At 34.3% G+C, this 17,434-nt stretch overlaps 1 long non-coding RNA gene across 1 annotated transcript in view; it reads left to right on the forward strand.

Annotated features, from left to right (window-relative positions):
* Positions 1–16,869, forward strand: part of LOC115943687 (uncharacterized) — a 142,826-nt gene extending 125,957 nt beyond the window's left edge. Inside the window, exons 5-6 of the long non-coding RNA XR_004078270.2 lie at positions 958–1,050; positions 15,993–16,869. This is a non-coding gene — a long non-coding RNA (uncharacterized LOC115943687). The remainder of the gene's footprint in view (positions 1–957; positions 1,051–15,992) is intronic.
* The last annotated feature ends 565 nt before the right edge of the window (positions 16,870–17,434 follow it).

The raw sequence follows: 17,434 nt of genomic DNA on the forward strand, positions 1-17,434 counted from the left end.
ATGTGATTCATTAGATTAAAAATATGTTTCTTCATCTATTTTCTATGTCTCCTTTTCCTTTGGATAATAAAGACTGACTTTAAAAAATAGGATGTCCCAAAGACATAACCTGATTATCAAATCTGTTAGCAAAAATATTTGCCTGAATCACTGAAATATTGAAATTCTCTACGACCTACAAATGCTATAATCCTACTAAAGATAGTGTTATATCAGGATTGGTTTCCCATCTTCCTCCATTGCTCTAGAGACCTAGAATAAACTATGAACATTAAAGAGTTCATAGCTTCCCATAAACACCAAGTACAAGAGAAAGGTAGTTGATTTTTACTTATGAGATTGAATTCTATTAAGACTGACACCTGTTTCCTTAAGTCCTCCCTGAAGAAATTTATGTCTGGAATATGGGTTACTACCTTGTCGCACAGAAAAGCCACAAAAAGTGTCTATTTTGTTTCAGAATATCACTGATTTGGGTTACCTATATCCGTATGTCTCCCTGTGAGAATATTTTGTTTAAGGTTACCTTTTCTCAAAAAGTGTTCATACAAGGTATATCAGAAGTATACTCCTTAGATTATTATGTTATTGGTGGTATTATTATTATTGTTATTATGATTTTGCTCCTGGGCTAGCCCCAAAAGCTGAAAGTTCCACAGTTTTGTAACCTGGAGGAAATTATCAATAACTAAGTCTGATGACTTTCCCTTATAGTTAGGTGCAATCTGACTCTTTCATTGGTTGCTGATGATTCTGTGGTGAGAAAGCGAAAGACTGCAGGCATGGTTGTTTAGAACCAGAGTGGTGAATGCTACACACATAGTGTGGACAAAGCTAAATATCAACTCAGAATTTTTACACTGAGTAAATCTGAACTCTCTTTCTCACCTGTAAATTATCAGACTCACCTAGTCTAACAACTATTAAGTCTTAATCTATTTCTTTTACTTTTTTTAGGACTGAGAATTGGATAGAAGACTCAGTGGTGTTGAGGAGTATTTAAATGCCTTGGCCCTTTAAGGAAATTCTACTGAAATCAACATAACTAAGGTAAAACAAATCTCTATTTTTAAGATATGTCTATCTTTCAAAATATAAGATTTGGCACCTCTTTTTAAAAAAAAATTTTCAAGTTTTTATTTAAATTCCAGTGAGTTAATATGTAGCATAACATTAGTTTCAGGTGTAGAATCTGGTGATTCATCACATACATACAATACCTAGTGCCATCTCAACAAGTTGACTTGGCACATCTTAACTAATTATTTAAGTTTTAAAAATTCTTATAAAAACTCCCTTCCAGGTAAACCATACATAGTTTAAATATCTGAGTTACCATTCCAGGCTCCTCTCTGCTCTGGAGTAAAAGTCTTGCTTTATGGAAATGGGATTGTGGGAATGTGATACCCTAAAGAAGGATGCACTTTTTGTTTTTTGCTCTGAAATTCCATCCTTTTCCTCTCTCTCTGAGTTGCATTGACTAAAAGAGTTATTTTCCTGTGTACTTTTAAAAGAAAATATTAAACATCAGCTGTCTCAAATGCCAAAAGAAATGTGTGTGCATGGATTATTGAATTTTCTAACAATCTAGATAGTTGATTGAGAACCTGGTGAGTAATATATCTCTCCTGAAAATTATTTGGCTCCATATCCTAAGGGCTTTGTTAGAGGGGTGGGTAAATCTCATTTTAGGCTGAGATTGAAATGAAGGAATTTCACTCTGGAAAAAAATACATATTGATCTTTTTGTTGGCCTGGTGTTTACTCAGCTAGGGTCCCACCGAATGGGCAATCAACAAAACAAGCAGAGGGAAATTCTAACAGCACAAAAGGTTTGAGTAGGAAGATGGTCAGAGAGGATCAGATAATTAACCCCAAAAAGCTGGGTTCAGTGCCTTTATTGGGGGAATTACAGAGATAAAGTAAGGTCATTTCTCTTGTATAGAAGAAGATGGAGGGGTCAAGAACTTAGAAACATGGAGAGGGAAGACAGCGAGAAAGGACCTGGTGCTACTCTTCATTTTCTGCTGTGTGACAAAGGTCAAAATGATGGCACTTCTGGACTTTGAAGAGATGATCTTTCTTTATTGGGATTAAGTTCCGAAAGTCTCATTCATTGAGCTTCCTAAAAGTAGCAATGTACATTTCAGAATGAACTTCTAAAGCACAAGGGTCCTTGACTCCATGCTGGAAGTTTCCCAGCTGAACTAAGCAGTAGAGAACTACTCTGGATAATCCTCTTGACCAAAACTGTATCAAGCAATATGGCCTATTCACAGACAACCTTTAGGGTTTTAATCTCAAAATGTCCAAAGACATTCATTACACATAAAAATAATACTTACCTATTCTTAGCCAAACATACCAACACTATCCAATAATATCTATACACCTAAATTCAGAAAATAACATAATGATTTTTTTCTATGTATTGTACCTATTTTACCTGTAATGCCAAAGAAATTGGGGTTTTTTTGCACAATTTTAGAGAGTCCAAGCATTTTCTTATTATAAATACCTTAGTTTTTCCACAGTCTCATAGGAGATCCCATGCACTTGCAATCCAAGTCAAAATGATATATGAAGGAGAGTATTTTATTTGACTTAATGACCAATTCTCATTTTATTCTAACCATAGTTTCAATTGGTCTTTATAAAGCCTTTTTTTGAATCTTAATAAAATCTGTCCATGGAGAAACCTGCTAATTTTTGTTCTGAGCTCTTACAAGTTGTTGTTGTGTGTATATACATATATACATATATATATATATGTATACACACACACATATATATAAAATCTTAACATTTTCTATTTCATAATATTGAGCTTTGTAGTTTCTAACTTGAATTAAAAGAAATCAGTGGAGGGACGCCTGGGTGGCTCAGTTGGTTAAGCAACTGCCTTTGGCTCAGGTCATGATCCTGGAGTTCCCAGATCGAGTCCCACATCGGGCTCCCTGCTCGGCAGGGAGTCTGCTTCTCCCTCTGACCCTCCCCCCTCTCATGCTCTCTCTCTCTCATTCTCTCTCTCAAACAAATAAATAAAAAAAAAAAAATCAGTGGGGACTGTATGGTGTTGAGTGACAAATTTAGAAGTTCTTGCTGTTTACAAAGACACGGATAAATTAATATATATTAATAGGTTTGTTTTGGGGGGATATGAATTTTATAAATACCGATGCATTCCATTTACCATATTTTTTATTGTTTTTCCATATCATAGCCCTTTTGAGTTAGATCCTAGGAATTAGCTACTATGTTTGAAGAAATTTTTTTTTTAAGTTTGGAAAGCCAGGGGCGCCTGGGTGGCTCAGTTGGTTAAGTGACTGCCTTCGGCTCAGGTCATGATCCTGGAGTCCCAGGATCGAGTCCCGCATCGGGCTCCTTGCTCGGCGGGGAGTCTGCTTCTCCCTCTGACTCTCCCCCCTCTCATGCTCTCTCTCTCTATCTCATTCTCTCTCAAATAAATAAATAAAATCTTTAAAAAAAAAAGTTTGGAAAGCCACAGAAGTGAAGAAAGTACTTTCTTCATCAAATTTGAATGGAAAACAAGCTTAGGAATTTTACACATCTTTGAATTCTAGTGACATCAACAGTTACAAATCAAGTTTCTTCCCTGCCTTATTTGGGATGTATGCAAACTGAGTTAATATAGTTCGTCATTTTTCACTCAGGGAAATTTTATGACTTCATTTTTAGAAATGAACTCAAATTCAATTCTCCCTTGATTGAGTGACTAAGGCAGTGACTTCACCATGGTATATTGTGCAGGAGAAAAAAGTATCAATGAGTCACAGAAAGTTTTGATTAAAGCATAGATTTTATTCCACTTAGTGATTCATTTGTGACTTTTCTTTCTCTTTGCTGCTTAAAGTGTTTCATTCCCCCTCGGTCTAAGCAAGGAGAACAGGGGCTGAAAAAATATGAATGTCTTCTCTCTTCACTGTAAAAAAGGCAGAGGGGTGAGGATCGTAGAAGAGAGACTTTTCCTAAATGGTTGTTGCCCAGAGTTGTCAGGGTCTCCTTTCTTTAAATAATGAAGCTAAGGGAATGATCAAGTCTAAAGACTGAGTTTTTTTCAAGAAGGTGTGAAGAGATTGATTATGGCAGATCAGGGACAGAATTGGTGCTCTGCTTCTACTGATATTCTTGAGGTAATTGCTGAGATTGTTTCCTGCAGACCAACCCTCCATCTTCTCTTTACGGGGTTATGTCAGCCTCCCTGCCTTACTGTCAACTGAGGTTGGCCGATGTTGAGGCTAAATTGTGGTCTGTGGGTGTGTGCCTGGTGATGGTGGTAAACAATTCAAAATAATTTTATTCAGATCAGTGAACAACATTCTGCTATTTTGACACACTCTTACCATATTTTGGAAAACAAGTTGTCTGTCCCAAAATAAATGGTCTAATTTCTTTTTTCTAAAAGGATCAGACCTATTAATAAATGATAGATAAAATGTAGGTTTTTTTTTTTAAATTCTGAGAAATAAGAGTTTAAGTAACCAGAATAGGCGTACAATTTTTGGTTTTCTCTTATGTGGTATGATGATAAGGTAAAAATATTGTACTTAAGAATGTCAGGGTGGGGGGATGGGCTTGGCAAGCAACATAACGTTCTTCTGAGGATTGTGAAGCTGTCTTCTGCCTTATAAATGGGAAAAAAATAAAAATGCCCTGCCTGGTCCTCAGGTCTTGCTAACAATGATAAAACAGTATGCATGAAAACTCATATTTTTTTTCATTCATTCATGTAACAAATATACCAAATAGCTTCTCTGTTTTTTTAAAGATTTTATTTATTTATTTGTCAGAGAAAGAAATTTCTCTTTCAAGCAGGGGGAGTGGGAGTTAGAAGGAGAAGCAGGCTCCCTGCTGAGCAAGGAACCCAGTGTGGGACTTGATCCCAGGACCCTGGGATCATAACCTGAGCCGAAGGCAGACATTTAAGCAACTGAGCCACCCAGCTGTCCTCTTCTCTGTTTTATATGAATAATATATCATTCTGGACTATATATTTAAAAAGCAGATAGGCAAAATTACCAATATTCTTTGAGATTGTGTGAGTTCTTAAGAAACACAAATACCTAAGAGAAAATATAATTTAAGAGTAAGCTTTATTTCTATTTGTTATATGATAGTATTTCATAAGTATAACTCTTTCTACAACTAATAAAATCTAACCAAATAGTATTTTGAGTGGCATAGAAAATAGCTTCTAGTATTAGATACAGAAATATGTTAATCAACTAAACTCAACTGTATGATAATTGGCCAACACACCTCTCATTTAACCAACAGTGAGCTATTCCACAAGTATCTGGGAATCAAATGGTGACTGTGTAGGTGTAAATGCATCTCTAAATTAATTTTCCAATAATAGACAATCTCTAACAAACAGAATCTTGGAAAATAAACAAGCATAAGGGCAGGAAGGATATTTTGTTTGTGATTTTAATAAGTATGATTTTTTTTTGTTTATATGCTGTGGAATTTCATCAACCACACAAAGCATAACAAAAGTAAACTTTGACTAAGGTTTTCTCCACACACTGAGCTTTTGGTGTCACTACAAAGAAATTGTTCTAAGGGCAAAAATCTACTGTGTCTGTTTTATTAAAAAGGAATTCTGTTTTTTCCCCCACAGTAACTGCATTATCAACTCAGAGCATTTCACATCTTTATTCATATGTATTTCCCTATTTTGTGTGTATATATATTTATATTTATATATTATATATAATTATATATACACACATATGTATATTTATTTTTTTCTAAAGTTTTATAGTAACACAAAATTTCCATCAAGAGTGTGAAGAAATTATTGGGATACATTAAAATAAATAATGGTAAAGTAAAATCATGATTCTTCCATGTAAACATCTACACCATAATCGTAGATTATAGAGCTAAAATGGTTCTTAGAGATGTTTTAAAAGATTTTATTTATTTATTTGACAGAGAGACACAGCGAGAGAGGGAACACAAGCAAGGGGAGTGGGAGAGGGAGAAGCAGGCTCCCCACAGAGCAGGGAGCCCGATGTGGGACTCGATCCCAGGACCCTAGGATCATGACCTGAGCCGAAGGCAGTCGCTTAACCAACTGAGCCACCCAGGCGCCCGGTTCTTAGAGATGTTTTAATAAAATCCCTCTAATTCATAAAAAACTGCAATTAAGCAATTTGTACACTATAACATAATTAGCTATATCTACATCCAAAAAATTTTATATAGTGTTTTTTAACTTTATATGGCATATAAAGCACTCAAATGGAATAAGAAACAAATTTCTGATGCTAAGATTCAATATTCTTTCCAAGATGAGATATTACTAAAACATGGGACAACTAATGACAAAGCTCTAGACTTCTCCCAATTTTCTTTTAAATTTGTTTGTCCCTAAGTTTTATCCTCAAGAGTATTATAGATTTTATAGGAACCCATAAATGTATAAACTCTATGTCCTCATGGCTTATTTGTTCTATTAAAAAATAAAATTATACTTCAAAATAAATAATGAAGTTTTCAGATATAAAGAAAACAGCAGTCAATCACACATCATAGATGTGAAAATGGAAATTTCTCTTTGTATTGAACTCTTCATGTAAAACCCTTCCACTTTTCATGTTTTAATCCACAGAGCAGAATCCAGAGAAAGCATTAAAATAGCACAGTCAGTGTGAATTATTGAAGAGTAGATAACAAAAAAAAGAAAATCACTTTACTAGGGCTAGAATTATTTAAGAATTTCAAATCTCTTGTCCCTTATTCATGATTTTGACGGCCTCTTTATGACAAGTTTTTGTGCTGATGAATTTAGTAATTCTAACTTCTTACACAGGCTGTCTTTTAGAAATTATAACGGCACTGCTGCAGACATTAAGGTTACTGATACTCATTTCATTCCTATAATCGGGTCACATAAAAACTCACTGAGATATCTACATTATGAATAAGCTTGGTAAGAAATGTGGACCTTGGTTGAAGATCATGGTAAAATTCTCTTCTTATAGGTCCATTATAGATGTATATCTGGCACATTAAAAACATTTGTAGCAATAGGTAACGACTCTTAATGCTTGTATCATACAGAAATTTGAAGGTATCAAGTGGTTTTTAAATGACATTTGCATGGTTTGCAAGAGGACTAAAAAATGTATTTACTCTCAAATTGCTTAAATATCAAGGACAAACTGGTTGGCAGATGACATAACAAATGTTAATTCCAGTCCTTTCTTCTCCCTTCCAACCCAGAATTTTTAGTGACGAGGTCTACGGGTGATGGGATAGTTCAATCAATAGTTATACCCGATCTCTAGCACTTAGACGTGAATTATTTCTTATAATAGAAAGAACTCTTTTGACAAAGATTGTGAGAAAATGAACATTTATTCAAATACATTTTGGAAATAATTTTTGTGGGTTTTTTGGTGAGGATCCCATAGATTTTGACACTTCTTAATATATTGGCTTCCGTATAAAATATTGGCACTTAAATGGTATTCTCATGTTAAGTCTGAAAACATAGTCTCTTTGCTTACACAAATACCTTTAAAAGAGGGTAATTAGTGACCAGTGGCTAAGAAGACCTCTGTGTTGAGAGGTTATGCTAAGCCTCTTGAAGATTCTCCATGTAAACAAGTCAGACCACATCACTCATTATCCCTCCTTTGTTTACTTAGAAAAAGGTTCAAACTATTTAATGAGAGGATTACCCATACTTCAACTCTATTGAAAAAGATTAATTGATATTTTCCTGTTGGAGGTTTCACCACTTGCATTTGGCTTCCACTCTCCTATTGTTATTGATGCTGTGATCAACAGAGCAAAGTTGCTTAAAGGTTATCCAAATTTCACAGCTTAACATTACTCAAACTAATTATATTTTTTTCCTTGTCTCTTAGACCTTGAGTTCCAAGGACTGTTAATTTATCACTCGAAGAGACTGTGTTTTCAACTTTACTTGTCTGAATTGAAAATTATATGACTAAAATCTGGATACTTTGGACACTTTTGCTGACTATGTTATAGACAAAGTAGAGCACCTACTCAAAATGGAATATTAAAACATAGAGCCAAATTTCCATGTAAACCTAAAAATAATGAATTTTTTCACTACCATGTATATAGGAGATTTTGAAAGATAATTTCAATATCTTACCATCATCTTGGGAACACTATATGTATTAAAAAAAAAGTCCTACCATTTTGAGATACAATGCTGTGATAGAAATCTTTACAAATTTTTCCCCCAAAAATGTGTGTATTATGGACATATGGCTGCATATTTGGATAACACCATTTGCATTTTTCAAACTTGCATTTTTTTAAAGCACTAGCTTGGCTTTTGCTGTCAGAATGGCAAACTGCTAGTGTATTCATCTAAAATTCCTAGTTTAACTCTTTGTCACTTTAGCATTTTATGTAATGCTAATACATTCACCTTTTCTTTAAAAAGTAATCTAATATGTTGGAGGCAGTAAAATAAGAAAGACTTTTCAAACCATAAAGTTTAATAATAGGAGGAGTCACATCATAGTGTGAAAAAAAAGGATAGTGTCAAAATTTGATCTTAGAAAAAATGCTTCTGAAAATTACTGGGGGAAAAGAGAGCATGTTAAAATGATTTTACTTCAGATTAATTCCCTGGAAGGATTTGCAGTTTTTATGGTTTTCTAGGGTTATTTTGCAAAAGCAGTTTTAGTTCCTGAACATTTAAACATAACACACTAGAATATAGAACCCTAAAAAAATGATGATGAGAACATAAAGATGAAAAGAACACTAGCATTAGTAATTTATGGAGATTACACTCTCAAGTTTTCATTTGCTGTAAGCTTTCTAACAGAACATCTTTAAATTTCTTTATTACATCCGTAAATTCCTTTGTGATGTAATGTTAAAAATGAGGCATATTGTACACATGGTCTGCCACAGCATTTTAAGACATACTTACTTCAGTGTCCTCCAGCCCCCAAGGAGCAATTTTATTCAAGGGAATCAGGTACCCACTTACGGTTGAATAATTTACCTGTCTTACATAATTTATACATATCAAAAATTATGTTATCTAAAGAACATGTTTTGACTTATAGATTAAATTTTATGTAAATTATACTTTCAAATCAACATTACCAATAATCTTTTATTTTCAGATAACTACCCTAAAGGTCCATGTTACATTTTCTATATATGTTAAAATATGCACTATTTTAAATTTTGCAATATTGTGCATATATTTGGACATATTGCAGACATATTTGGACATATTGTGGACATATTTGGAATATTTCAGTTTTTCTCTTAATTGACATACTATATGGCTACTTATATTCCCTAGCCACTTCAATCTGCTTCTTTCGAATTATGTTTTTGCAATGTGTTTATCTAATTATTACTTATTAGTTTCAGCAGAAGTATTTAATTAATTAGCATCTGATGCAAAGATAAAAGTAAATACCAGCATGTAAATGATGCTATTGGAAAGGTACAAATTTTATTGTTCCTAATACCGGCAAATGCAGTTAACCTTATTGATTTAGTGGAGTACATTAAAATAACATAATAAAAACTATTTTACCACAAGGCACTATAATCTGACCACCGTGTCTGCTATTTTGCCTTCAAAACTTAAATGTATAGCCCAACATCGAACATATTGATTCTTTTAAATGGTCATCCTCTAATAAATATGACATTATCACTCCAAGTTCAGGCAGTTGTGTTAGGCGATTAGAGAGGAGGGACGTAATCAGAGGCAGTACTCTGAAAGATCATCTTTCTTTATTCTCTTCCTTTGAAGCACACAGAGAGGGCGACTGTGGAAGAGCAGTAACTGCTGAACTGGCTGTTACATAATCTGTGCTAAACAATGAAGTACTGATACTTCAAAAGTGATCATCTATCCCTTTAAATATTGAGGATGGCAGTACACATATACATTCAATTGCTATAGCTGAGGTGGTTCTTAGAGCTCATTTGTAAGGGAATTTTAAAAGTATATAAGAAAATGTCTTTAAGCATTACCTAGTAAATCCCTGAACACATATTTTCATTATTCCATATGTGGCAGACGAAATACCAGGAACCAAGTAAACAAAGATAAATTAGAGGTGATTCCAGCTCGGAGTCTAAAGCTAAAGTACTTATTTTAACATCATTGGCACAAATTGTTACCTACTCACATAGAACTCAGAAAAAAAAATTAAATTCAAAACAGACTGGTAGGTCTAATATAAGTTTCCAGTAGTTTCCACCCATGAGGGCTTCACCCGAGTTTCAACATTGTTGCCAAGGAGTACAAAACCACAAGCCACTGTTGGAAGATGATAAAATATGATCATATTCTAATAATATATTTTAAAGCAAAATGTACTTAATCCAGCTATTAAAAGGCATAACTTAAACAGAAGGAACACAAGACTTAAACAAAGCAGAAGACAGCTGTCCAGAAATTATCAATTGCTAAAGCACACAGATTGTGATTAAATTTTAATGCAGCTTTTAAGCAAAGATTTTGCTTATCAGAGAGAAAAAAATCCCACAGAAAATATTGTTATTGATTTCATGATTTTAGATGTAACTGATCCTTTAAGTAATTTTTCTTGCTTTCAGTACTACTTTTTAAAGTGACTGCTTATACTGGGCAAATCATTAGATGGGATGTTCATTTAAAATTCTAAGCCAAATGCATAAATTGTTCTCCAGTGCACTCAGAGTCACATCTGTTGAAAACAAAACACAGCATTCAACCCATTGAATAAAAACAAAACATAACTGTAGACTAGCTGGATAGTCAAATCATGTAAATTAAATGGCATTGAAAATGATATTTTTTATTGATTTTTTTCAGGGAACTCAGTCTTTGGAATTAAAATATATTGATTACCTTTTATGTAACCCAAATTAACAGTAAGGCAATTGGATCTGCTAGAGCATCATACTAGCTTTAGAGTCAGGGAATAGGGAATAAGAATACCTCCTCCCCCTTTCTTTTAACAAATAAAATGCCATGTTGGCTCTCTGGATGAAAGTACATGTAATATTTTATCAATAAAATTAATTATTAAAAATGAGAAATCATTATAGTCATACTTTATATTTTAGTGGACCATAATAATTCAACCACGTGTGAGACTATTAAGGTTAAAAAAGCTACTTTAGTTAAAAATTGATTATACATTTCAGAAATAAGTATACATTTAATTATATAATTATATGCCTTCATTTATTAATTCAGTAAGTATATATTGAAAGACAACTAAGTGCCAGACACTAAGCTAGGCACCAGTGTGTATGAGTATATATGTATATGTTCTCATAATAAATGAGCCTGTATAGACTTGTGTACAAGGAATAAATATTGACTCGATCTTTTTTTCTAATGCATATTGTCAAGCAGTTTATTAATTAGTCAATCTGAAGTCATCCGAAAGATCTATATAATGCAATATCTCTTTAAAAGACTAAGTTTTCCTCTTTAGAAATAGGGACATACCTTTTAAACCAAATGAGTTTTAATATGGCAAAAACATATGATCTAAATTTTCATAACTATCCTGCTTTGATATTTCTTAAATTCACATTTTATTACCTTATTTGCACTGGCAGCTATTAAGTAAGTACTGTCAATTGATTGGATTAATATTGGTCTGATTGGTCATTGGCAACACAGAAGAGCCAAACGGCTAAAACTATTCCTATGTGTCCCAAACATCTGAAGATATAGATACTGATACAAATATAAATATGAGATAATTGGTTGAGTTTTTTACTCTTTAACCATGTGATGACAAGTCCAACTGTTAGTAATTCAAAGAACATTGTTTGCATATACTTATTTGTGTCCTCATTTAACAGAGGTCTAAGAAATTATACAATCTCATATGGGCTTACACAGAGCTAAAATAATTCATCTTCTAAACAAACAGTATCTATTTTATTTATACCTATAGTTAGTATTTTTTGCACATTTTAAGGTCACTAAGATGTTTTAATGTGTTGATGATTAACTAAATTCTCACTTCCCAAAAAATCATTTTGCTTACTGATTACTTTGATCAAATCACATAAAACCCTTAGACAGTCAACACAGACCACAATCTGAAAGCCATCTCTTGGCTATATTGTTTGTCTGTTTGTCTGTTTGTTTGTGATGGGAAGGGAACTGGAGAAAAAAAAATTTAGTAGTATCTCCAATTGTGAAAAAAAATCTAGTTTAAAGTTTATTAAAAAACTAAGTTTTTGGTTAATATCATTTGTCACTGACATAGATAATTATCAACAGGGATATTAGGTATTTTGGATTTTCTGGTAATTATAGTGATATGGCATGTGCCTTCATTTAGACTTTTACAGGAAGAAATGGTTCTTTTTGAACGTTGGAAATTCCAAAGTCAAACTTTTCGTGTCATAAATATATACTCAGTTCAATTAGGGACAACATTTATCGCTTATACTAACATTCTTCTAAACGTCTTGAAACTTCAAAAATATTATTATATTCACTTGGAAAATCTCGATTCTGTTTGCCAAAATCCTTCTGTGAGTTAAATAATGTTGAAAATACCTGTTTACCTAAAGTACAGAAAGCTCTTAATCAAATACAGGGCCAATTAAGTCTGTTACTTAGATCTGCAAGGACCTCTTTTATAACAGTGTCTAGTTCAGTGTATCTGTACTCTCCGATGGCTGAGTAGATTGAGTACGTGTAATCCCAGGGGTGAAAACAGCTACACAGCACACACCATTTCATTCTCCATGGCCTGGAAACATTCCATCACTTAGAATTCATGTTTTCACAACTACCTGCCTAATGTACGTTTGAAGTAAGAACACCAAAATTCTAGTTTCCTCAACATTTCTATAATCAGAAGAAATTCAGACCCCTTATTTCTCCAAAATGAACAGAATCCAGTATGGTTTTTTTTTTTTTACCAAATGTTGAATGTTAAGGAGACAAATGAATGTTCAAAACAGATCAACAAGTTTACAAGTTTAAGTTATTTGGAACTCAGTCATCTGATCTTTCTTGCCTTACTAGATGTCTTTCAATATCATTTATTATAAAATTGTGTGTTTCTGTATCACTTGTTAAACTTAGGATCCTAATTCCCTTTTTACCCTTATTCACTTCTGCTTTACCCAAGTGAGACAGTCATTTTTACTATTATTTTAATTAAACTTAAGTCATTTTTCGGGCGCCTGGGTGGCTCAGTTGGTTAAGCGACTGCCTTCGGCTCAGGTCATGATCCTGGAATCCCGGGATCGAGTCCCGCATCGGGCTCCTTGCTCAGCGGGGAGTCTGTTTCTCCCTCTAACCCTCCTCCCTCTCATGCTCTCTGTCTCTCATTCTCTCTCTCTCAAATAAATAAATAAAATCTTAAAAAAAAAAAAAAATAAACTTAAGTCATTTTTTTAAAAGATTTTTATTTATTTATTTGACAGAGAGAGAGACAGCAAGAGAAGGAACACCAGCAGGGGGAGTGGGAGAGGGAGAAGCAGGCTTCCCACTGAGCAGGGAGCCCGATGCGGGGCTCGATCCCAGGACCCTGGGATCATGACCTGAGCCGAGGGCAAATGCTTAACGACTGAGCCACCCAGGTGCCCAAACTTAAGTCATTTTTGCCATAGATTTAATTTAAAACAAATACATACATACGTTCTGGGTGGTAGTGATGAGACACAAATTGAGGGAAGTAGAATTAGATAATTTCTTGATTGCTAATTAAAGCCCCCAGAGACCAACTATTCTCTACTTAAAGAAAAAAGAAAAAGAAACCTCAGCAGATCACAAATCCTTGTTTTCTGTAGTTCTTGAATTTAATGCTTTATTGAAAAGATGGTGCTTCAAGTTCTCTGTGAGTGTGCTATTGGTGGAAGTAAAAAGGAGGCATTGTTTTCTGTCTTCCTATCAACACAATCAACCTATCGAGGATGAATCACACTACATGATCACATGGCCCTCTTGAGCTCAAGGGTGAAAGTGTGGGAGATAAAATGAAAGGACTTGTGGGTGGCATCATTCAACCTTCTTCCCCTTCCTGGCCATTGTGTCTTTCTCTTGAGTTGATTTTCATTACATGAGCTCTATAAGTTGAAGCCCATATCATTTGATGAGGCTTTGCTAACAGTAATAATATCTAACACTTTGGAATAGCATTTATCTGTTACATGCTGTACTGGTACTAATTCATTTTATCCTTAAAACTTAAAAATTGTCCTCTTGTGACTTCATTCCCATTTCTGGGAAGCAAACCATGTGCCTGCAGTCAGCATGTAATGTTTCCAATTTCAAAATTACATGTGAATTCTCACGGGGTGAAATTTATGAGAAGCAGCAGAGTGGACTTTTGAGCATGAACTTGGGAATTAGACATATTTGTGTAAGAATCTCTATGCCATGACTCCTTCCATAACCTGCAGCAACTCATTTATCCTTCTTACGTCTCAACTACCTCATATGAGAAATGGGCAGAAAAATATCTTCCAAGATTATTGAGAGAATTTTATGAGATAGTATATTGAAAGTGCTTGGCACTGTGTCTACTATGGGGTTAAGTACTGAATATTATTAATAAACACGATGGCATGGAATGGCAAAACTACATGACATTCTATGTTTTATCCTAACCTTTTCCACATTTCCAAATTTTTTCATTCATGGGGGATTGCCTGCTGGGAGAAATGAAACTGATAGCTTGAAAGGAAGTCATACCCCTCAGAGTGGCCCAGAGCAGAACTAGAATACCATCAGATCTTAAGAAATTAACATATAGACATGTTGTAGTTTTCAAGCTGTCACTTTGGAGTTTAGCATTTCCCCAATGACATTAGCGCAATTGTTCAGCCAAGAGTTTTAATACATTTTCTCTTTTTTTCTATTTTTTCCTCTTCCCTTTTCTTTTCTTTTTCTTTTCTTTTTTCCTTCCTTTTTCTTTTCTTTTCCTTCCTTTCCTTTTTTTTGTTTTGTTTTGTTTTGTTGTTGTTGTTGGTATGCAGCATGACCTTTCCTCTCATTGTGAAGGCCTCCATTTGGAAAGCAAGTAGAGATCTTTTTCACCAATCCTTTTATGCCTTTTAGATTTAGGAAAGTTCTCTTCTTCAAACTCTTAGTTTGCAGTTTTTCTACAAACTATTTTAAGAGTTACTAGTATCATTTTTGCATGTCTTTCAGGAAGGATTTGAGTGGGCATAATTGTGGGGTGTTTCTGTTTTTTTGTTTTTGTTACTAGGACCTTAATCTTTTTCTCTTTCCCTTGTTACAAAGATTATTGAAAAATAGCAGGTCTGGTCTTTTCAATAGAACTGAATGCATCTTTGAAAGCTAATACTTTATATTGTACTAAATGATAGTGCTCTTTAAAATTGGATGCGTTATGTTGTAAATAAGGTTAAATACAAAGAATCAAGATTTTAGGAATCCCACGGTCTCGTTACATTAATCTCAAGTCAGATACTCTTTTATGAGAGGGCACAGTAGTTTAATGGGCATTTATTGATTTAAATTAAATTATAACTTTGGAGACAGTAACTTGCAAACTTGAAACAGTCATATGATATTATGAATTACATCTTACGCACATTAAGAGATCTTAAAGCAGGGAAACCAAAGATAGAAAATATTGGTTCACATTTCAAACCACAATAAGTGTGAATATAGCCTCAATTTAATAAAAATGTATAATGCAACTTTCCTTGGGTTAAATGTCTTACAATTGCTCTTGGAATGGGCACTTGTTTTCCCATTATTGGCCACTTTAATTGACTTACGCTCTAGTTTTCTCATTTAAAGATCACTTTATAGTATTGGGTGCTCTTCATCTGAGTGATATGTTCTACTCCTGCCTGGTCCAACAACACAACAGTTTACATATTTCTGAACTTGATCCGAAAACTGATTTAAAAATCCATATGGACAATCCAATTTATCTGAAAATATATACACACAAGTCTGCTCAGAGGTGGCTAAAATAAAATAAATTTCATTTTAGGAGACAGGAAGGAAGCCGAGACAAGAAAGTGAAGATTCTGAAGTAAATGGGTACTTGCTTTGACCAAGATCGAAACCCACTTCTCCCCAGAGAATTTTAGAAGAGGGCATGGAAGACAAGCATTGGAAAAGTAGAATGTTTGTGCTTTTATTTCTGGCGAACTGCATTAAAAATTCAGCAAAAGGGGGGATCAGTTTACATTACTCTTCTTGTTTTGCATGTATCGACTGACAGGTGCTGTAAACATACATAGACAAACATGGTCCTATGCTTGCAGTGCTCCAGTGACTGAGGGAAGACAGTATTTAATCTCCCAAAGTGATCACACTGAGGACTTTGCAGACACACTGTGCTGAGATTGAAGAAGAGGCCATAAATATCCTATTTCCCATAAAACTACAGGAGCTTGCCTTTCAACTTTGATTCTCAAGAAAATCCATCCAGAGAGATAGTCTTGTTCCGGCAATAAGTTACTATGGTAGAGCAATCTTCTTTTGATTCTGAAGACTTGACTGAATCCCTTACTGGTACTTTTGAAATAACAGTAGCAGAAAGAACCCAAGAGGCACCTTGGTCTTCTGCATGTCTTGCTTTGCTGGAGGTAAACCACCAATCCACATGCCTTTGATTTCACTAAGGGTAGAACCTCAGCAATCAGGGAGAGAGAACTGGACCTTGGCTTTGACATCAGAACCGGTATTTAAAACATTGACTCATCTGTGCTTTAGAGATGTCATGGTAAATAAATTATAACTTTATATTGAAGACTAAGAGGCTCCTTTTTCTACACTATAGGCAGCGATTTGGCTGAGATTGTATCATTCTGTAATACTATCACAACTACCTTTTTTCTCACTTGAATTGTACTTTTGGCTGTCATTTGTGCTTTTGAATAAAGGTTTACATTAGTGGAATATATCATAATAGCCTATCTCCTTTTCGTGAGTTGATATACAAGTCAAAAAGAAAGGATAAGGCCAAGACTTCCTTTGTCCTTGGAAAAGTATGCCATCTGCATTTAGCTTATGATATTCAGCTGGGAACAAAATTCTAGCATAAGGAATTCGTTAATACAACCCTCAAGTTACACTGTAAATTCAAAGTACTTTAAATGCCTTATGATAGTCAAAGCCAGTAAAATCGACCCTGTATATTTTTATTTCATCTCTGTTGGATCATATGATATTTAATAATTGGTTCTGGCACCTCGTTGCAAATTATTATAACTTTGAGATTCAACAGTCCTATTGAACATATGGGCAGCACAGCCTCAGAACATATATATGATACAGCCTCAGAAGAGGACCTTCTGTCTTGTTTTCCTTAGCTTGGAAGGGTCAGGTAAATTTTGTTGTGTCGTCATGTGCTAAGATTCCTCAGTCTCTGTTTTGCAGGGTAAATGCTTAATGGAACTGATTTCCCCCCCCTTAACTGTGAACACT

This window comes from Leptonychotes weddellii, chromosome 9 (genome assembly GCF_054177405.1).
Source record: "Leptonychotes weddellii isolate Sample4059 chromosome 9, ASM5417740v2, whole genome shotgun sequence".
Taxonomy (NCBI): Eukaryota; Metazoa; Chordata; class Mammalia; order Carnivora; family Phocidae; genus Leptonychotes; species Leptonychotes weddellii.